Source organism: Ostrea edulis, chromosome 5 (assembly GCF_947568905.1).
Source record: "Ostrea edulis chromosome 5, xbOstEdul1.1, whole genome shotgun sequence".
In the NCBI taxonomy this organism is placed as follows: Eukaryota; Metazoa; Mollusca; class Bivalvia; order Ostreida; family Ostreidae; genus Ostrea; species Ostrea edulis.
The window spans coordinates 19,329,675-19,337,075 of record NC_079168.1 but is presented as its reverse complement, the minus strand read 5'-3'; positions in this window follow the sequence as shown (position 1 = coordinate 19,337,075).

Sequence of the window (7,401 nt, the reverse complement as noted above, 5' to 3'; positions counted from 1 at the left end):
TCCCACTAAACCCGATCCCTGCAGATATCATGGCTTCCCTTTTGATAGACCGTGGTAGGTTTTTATACGTATTAAATTCTTTAAATGTGTCTCCAAATAGCAACATATCCACAAATGTTATCTCCCAAACATTAGCCCTTTTGATCATGTCGATAACCCTTTTCTGGTTTCTGTAAGCCAAATTTAGGGACTCGTTTCTACACAAGAGGAGAGACAAGCATTAGACAATTGCTATATCGCCAGATGTGTTCATCCCTAAACAGAAGACCCAAAGGAACGGGTATCTATCTCATCTGGATACAACGAAGCTGCAAATTGTCGGTTTCAAAAATATTTTACAAAAGAGACAAATCAATACCCTTTTCTAGAACTTGTTCTTGATCAAATATGAGTAAAAGTACATCTATAGTTTCAGTTTTCATCATAGCTTGAAGTCCTCCTCAAAAATAACACATACACCCTCGAGCTGGTTTAACTGTAACTAAAGAGTCTGATTAGATATTGGCAATCTAATGTTTTGAATTGAAATGGCTAGTGGATACTATCAAATGAACAGAACACACAAACATGACTGATATGCCTGATTACTCGGTGAACACGTGCGAAATGAAATAAAGTAGCAGGGGACATTTTCATTTTTTGTTCAAAAACATGTGGGTAGGGAGGATTTATCAAAGTCAGATTATGATAGGCTAATGAAAAATCACACTTCCCTTTTATATCAATACTTGAATTTCATATAGGTGTAGTTAATAAATTATGACTCTAAATTACATGAAATCCTCACATGCTGGTACTGGTGCACAAAACATTTTCTGAACAGGTGCTCCCTTCTTGCTTTTTTCTCTCTCTCATAATCCACAACTCTCCAAAACCCCACCAGAGTACCGTGCGAGGTGCGAAAGACACTGCACACAATCAACAATTCTGCCTTTCTTAAAAATTTGGGGCCATCCCCCTTCTCTCTCATCTACCTACCTTACGCAGAACCACGAAGGTTTTTCAGTTTCTTTAGCACTTCGTTTCAGATTTCTCCCAACCTATGCTAGACATCATGTATATACATTTTTTTCATTAAGCACTCGCCTACACTTGAAATGTATCCTGCAATTATTCTATACATTTTTACATATGTAATATCACTTCAAATATGGGGTATTTCTCTTTTTCAATGGTCTTTAGTTCGAAACTATCCCCCTGCTACCTAAAGCCTAAACTAGCAATTAAGCAGATTGAACACCGGTTAAGTATAAAATCTTCCACTGGCAGTAAATAGTTTAAATTACCATTCGATAATAAAATCTCGATTGGGACGCAAAACAATGTACAAACAAGCAAACCTAAGCTAAATACCGGTGCATGAAGAACTCGAAAATAATATCGTGGCTTTTGCGGACCAGCGTGCCACAATTTGGTTTTATGGTTTCATGCTAAGTATGAGCCGCCCATTGTATCATTTTACATGGAAGCGGCACATAACTCTATGTGCCTATTGGGATATAAAGAAGAATATAACATCTAATATTTTTTAAAAATATATTATTAGTATTTTGAGAAAATATATTTTGCCCGGAAGTGGAAGACGTTAGAATACTTGAGTATACTGGTAGATGAGCACAAAGGGAACACCGACGTTTGTGTTTCGTGGTCCTATGTAATTTTCTACTTTACATCCGTCCGTCGTACCAAAGAACGAGCAATCCCGGAACCCTACTTTAACGAAACAAACTTGTACCAGTACCGTGATTCCTCGTAATCTATAATTAAATATGAAGCAATGATACACGAAGCACCAGAGAACGTGTAGGTAGTGCAGCTATGGATACCTTTTCCTTAAATTTGTTGTTGTCATTCACTTCGTGGTTATTAGTTTAAGGTTGTGGACTGGCGCTACAGTTTAAAAATAAGGCCTTGGACTTTTCAAAATTCGGTATGCTACCTTATCACCTGAAACAAACCCAATTTTATGAAAAGAGAATTCGAATCTGGGGCATGGGTGTGCATTTCATTAAAAAATGTCCCCCGGGGTCGTCGAAGCATTGACCCACTGTTTTTAACAGGCCCATACCTCGAGCATTGCTTAGTACTATGGGATTTCACAACATATACTGCCCTCTTTCAGCATATCGAAAGACGATTCCCAAAACTCCTTGATAGAGAGACATAGCGTAAGTTCAGAAATCAAATCAGAAATATGGAATCCGGATTAGGGTACGTCGTTCATAGTCTGGCCCTCTTCCCACAACTTCGTTCATGCTCTCAACTGAGAGTGCACGAACGGAATTATTGAGAGTGCACGAATGGAATTATTGAGAGTGCACGAATGGAATTGTGAGAAGGGGACCAGACTATACGTTGTTCATTATCGTGCTTTACTACTGTCCAAAGGGTTTGCTTCGCAATCGGATGGCCCGGATTTGATTAGTTCCCGCGGCGCCGCGTCAAACATACAACGTAATATTAGTACTGTTCCTTCGCCAAGCGCCCAGCATTAGAAGGTCGCGGGTCTTGTAGCGGAGGTCACGTGTCATGGTAGGCGTTGACACATTAAAAGTACCCTCAGTGCTACAGCCGTAAACGCCATACATAGGTTGAAATGTTTGGTACTCCACTTACAGCCGTGAAGTTTTTACATGAGTGAGAAAAATACTTGAATGGAACTGAAAACAACACACAAACAAACTTGAAGGCGATAACACGATGGTTGGTATTGTCTCGATGGCAAGATAGCGATGACCGGATGGTGCAATGACGCGATAACGCGATTAAGTGTCGCATTTTTCTCATTGTGCTTTCAAATCATCATTGCACGACTTTTATCGATATTTACATTCACCATTGTACGTAGAGCAACGGGCGTCCGTATGGAAAGAATAACCCTTTTTATCATGTATATGAGACATCCTTTATGATGCCTTTTCCCGTAACAAAAAATCAAAATCCGTACAGTGTCAATTCTCCATGACTACTTTCCCCTGCGAATAATGATATTGGAGTTGTAGCGTAACGGTGAGCTGACCGGAGCTTGAACAAAAATAAGTGAATAAAATAAGGAAGATATTCAGTGGCGGATCCAGGATTTCCGAAAAGGGGGGAGGGGTCCAGGTATGAAAGTCAAGTATTAGCCAAAATACTCAGCCATTTTGGGTGCAGAAGTTTGAGTTATACACACATTATTGTGGCGAAAAATGGAGGGGGCTCTAAATCCGCGTTTCAAGAGGTCAAACATCAGAAAATGATTAAAATTGACCTGGGTACGTGGAGCGTTCTGAAGATCTATATTCACCATGCTTGTTAATACATAGCTAAAGATGAAAACCGTTTTAACGTGATTGATGACGCTATTCTTTAGTTGATGTTACAATATATACTAGTGAACCTCCTTTTTTAAAATCGAGGTTCAACCATTAATGTCGAACGCAGATTGATTGTATGTGCACATTATCCTCGGTATGACTGAAAAAATGGAACTACTAGTGAGTCTAGAGAGTCTTAGTGCATTTGAGCCATAGGGTCATGCGAACTTTTATCAGAATTTGTCTGTTGCCAGGACGGGATTTAGAATATACTAGTGTATCTAAAGTTTATTTTCATGAACCATGAAGTTATGCCATTAGTCAAATTAATATGCAAGCATCCTCGCGCAACATAGACCCATGATTGTTTAACTAAGACCCCCACCCCCCACCCCCACCCCCTGACCATATGCCACAACAAGGAGCTTGAACATAAATAGGGTTATAGTGATATTTATCGAATTCTCAAATGGTGCAGATTCAGAGATTGTTTACATCATGCTCCCGGGGTAAAGTAGGGTGGGGTTACAATCGAGATTTTAAAAACCTTGTGAATCTTTTTCTGTACGTGTATGAACGAGGCCACGCAGGTGATCACTGTGACACGCGGGTCTCTTATTTCGATGATACATAGCTGCAGAACTGTAACTCTCTGAAAAAATATTGCGTCCGTCACAATATTTTTTCAGAGAGCTACAGTTCTGCAGCTAGATGATAAATAGATATAGATCGCCGCGCCGAAGCTTCAAATGAGAATGACCCCTATGTCAGATTCCTCGCTTGTGACCTTCACCTTCGACCAGTGACTATGCTTGACAGAACAATTCTAATCAGATAATAGGAATTATTTGGTAAAACACCCCAGGTCAAACGAATTTCGAGTTCAGGGGCAAGACTGAGGGAATTGTTGATGTTTACGACAACCATGCTAGAATTGAGGACCAAATTGTAAATATTATATATATATAATGCATGTATGATTTCCAGACTGTTTGTCTTTTAACATCAGATACTTTGACCACAGGCCTTCCAGTCGCATAGACATAGAGTATATACCAATGATCTTGGGTCAAGGTAACTAGTATTCTTACTGAATCAGAAGAAATAAGTCAATATTGGTGGTCACAGTGACGCCTTCAGTACGACAGAAGATTGGCCACATTTGAGTTTTAGTGATAAAACTTCATCCAAGGCTTAGAATATACCCTTTGACAAATAGAATAATTTTGTTTAGGAAGTTAAAGTACGGTCTGATTATTTCATACAGGAACCACCATGAGGACCCCACGGCCTCCACGTCAATGAACACCCTGGTGTGCAGCTCCTGGAAATTCCTGGGCTTTGGCATATAGAGCATTTTTTTCCCTTGGCTAAGATTTATTCCAGATATTCTATAGCAATTAGAATTTTGAAAACTGCGTGGCCTAGTGGGGCTCTCAGATAGCTATCGAGTTTCAGCAGATATCTATATTTTGTGTTTCTTGCTAGGCTAAGAGACAAGTGCTCCGCAGTAATTTTTCGGTGATTCAAATTACGTTCAGAACTGCTAAACCTGATAGGCTAAGCCCATGGAAGCTCCCTGAATTCATTTTTTGGGATTCATAGCATGAACATTACATGACCTGGCGAAGGCCTGGGAAACCACAAACACTTTCAAACGTGTGGGTACTCCTGATATGTGTACAAAACATTTGCAGGGCTTGTGGGGAAACCAGTGGTGGATTTAAAGGGGGGGGGGCACACCCCCCAAAGATTTTAAAATTTAAGGTAAATCATGCATGGTCTTTTGTTTAGAAAAAAAAAACGATGAAAGAAGCATTTTTTTTGGTCACTCTCAGAGAAATAAATGACAAGATCTTTTTGATTTTATTGTTACTTGTATTGGGAGAACTTATATTTTATTCCATAAAACCCTTAAAATTTGTGTCATTTTATTAATTTTACCTCATTATAAATGACAGAAAATAGTAAAGATGACTATATAATTATATGAGACATATTACAAGCCCTATAAAGTTTAGGAGCTTCCCTCCTGGGCCCTTACCAGGGCTTGGCCCAGGACCCACTGGGGCTTAAGGCGGCCCCCAGACCCCCGCCTCGTGATCGAAGTTGCGCCCCCCCCCCACCCCCTAACTTCAATTCTTGGATCCGCCCCTAGAACCCCCTGGAAACTGGGTGGGGTTTTTAATTAATATTTTGTTAATATTATAAATTTACTAATCACTGGTATGTCAACATAGATTACAGTAACACTGAACAAACTTCAATAAATTTTAAAGTTTCATGCAGTTTCTGCAGTAGGAAATGACACCTATTGATTTTCTGGTCCAAAGGTCACCAGGTGCAATACAATACTCTGTACAATTGATGTCTTACCAATTCCTTCAGAACCCTAGCTTTGATTGATAGTGATATTTCATATAGGGGTTGGTCACTGGTAGTATATGACCGCCATTGATTTTCAGGTCAAAAGATTGAAAATTAAATTAATAAAATCAAAATTAATTTAACCCCGTCTCCTCCATGAAGAATCAGAGAGGAATCACGAAGACTTTTTTACAAATATATTTTTAGGGACGTGACCACTCCATCTCGCACTACAAGGGCGGATCCAGAGGGGGGGGGGGTGTCTATTGTTGTCTAGGGGATCCGGACCCCCTCCCCCTTTTTGTGGACCAAAAAGTTTAAGAGTTGTTCAATTTTAATGAGTCTTTGAGTCAAAATAATATGAAAGGTGGATACTTATATGTAATTGCCTCATTCAAAATCGACACCAGTATATCATTTGATTCTAGGCTAAGACGACTCGCTGATATATATTTACGATATTTTTTTCAGATACAAGTATCACTTAAAAATTCTTAAAAAGTATATGTAACATAAAATTTTTGTTCAAGAAATAGACAATTTGAAAGTGAAAAAGAAGTGCCAGGAAATGCTCAGAATGCATGATTTTACACCATATACCCAAGAGTTTCTGGGGGCCTAGGCGTTTTGTAATAAATGCTGTAAATTTCAGAATAATTATCGAGCAAAAGTAAATTTAAAATAATTTTTCAAACAAGACTAAACACAAAAGTTGACTCAGTATGCGAAATATTTCTTCTGGAGAGAGAGAGAGAGAGAGAGAGAGAGAGAGAGAGAGAGAGAGAGAGAGATCAGTCCTTCATACCGGATTTATGTAAAGTACACATTTGGAGAAAACAATAACACCATACTTTAAAGTTTTTGACTGGAACCGGAGAAGGATTGGATTCTATTATAAACTACGGATTGATAAGGGTAGTATTTCTATTGTTATGCTTTCAAGTGACGTATCTATTGAAGGAGTTTGAAATAGGATAAAATATGTTGACGAATTTACAAATGTACGCTCATGTACGACAAAATAAGTATACCATGTTTTACAATGTAGAAGTACCATGCACACCGTAACATACCACCCGTGTACCGTTCTATGTACCAGACCATACCAAAACATATCATACCATACCTGTACCATAACATATCATACCCGTAACGTATCATACCATACCTGTACCATAACATATCATACCCGTAACGTATCATATCATACCTGTACCATAACTTATCATACCCGTATCGTATCATATCATATAATACCTGTACATGCCCCCCGAGGGCCCTTGATTGGTGAATAAACTATATATATATATATATATATATATATATATATATATATATATATATATATATAGTACCTGTACCATAACATATCATACCCGTATCATATTATACCATACCTGTACCATAACTTATCATACCCGTAACGTATCATACCACACCTGTAACATAACATATCATACCCGTAACGTATCATATAATACCTGTAACATAACTTATCATACCCGTAACGTATCATATAATACCTGTAACATAACATATCATACCCGTATCATATTATATCATATATATGATATAGCCTATATTATATATTTATCTGTACCATAATATACCATACGTGCTCCCTATCTCATCATACCACATCATATCATATAGAATACCATGTACCATAAATAAATATGTAACAATACTGTACTTTACCAAAATATCTTTCTCAGCTCAATAATCATATATTCTCAGC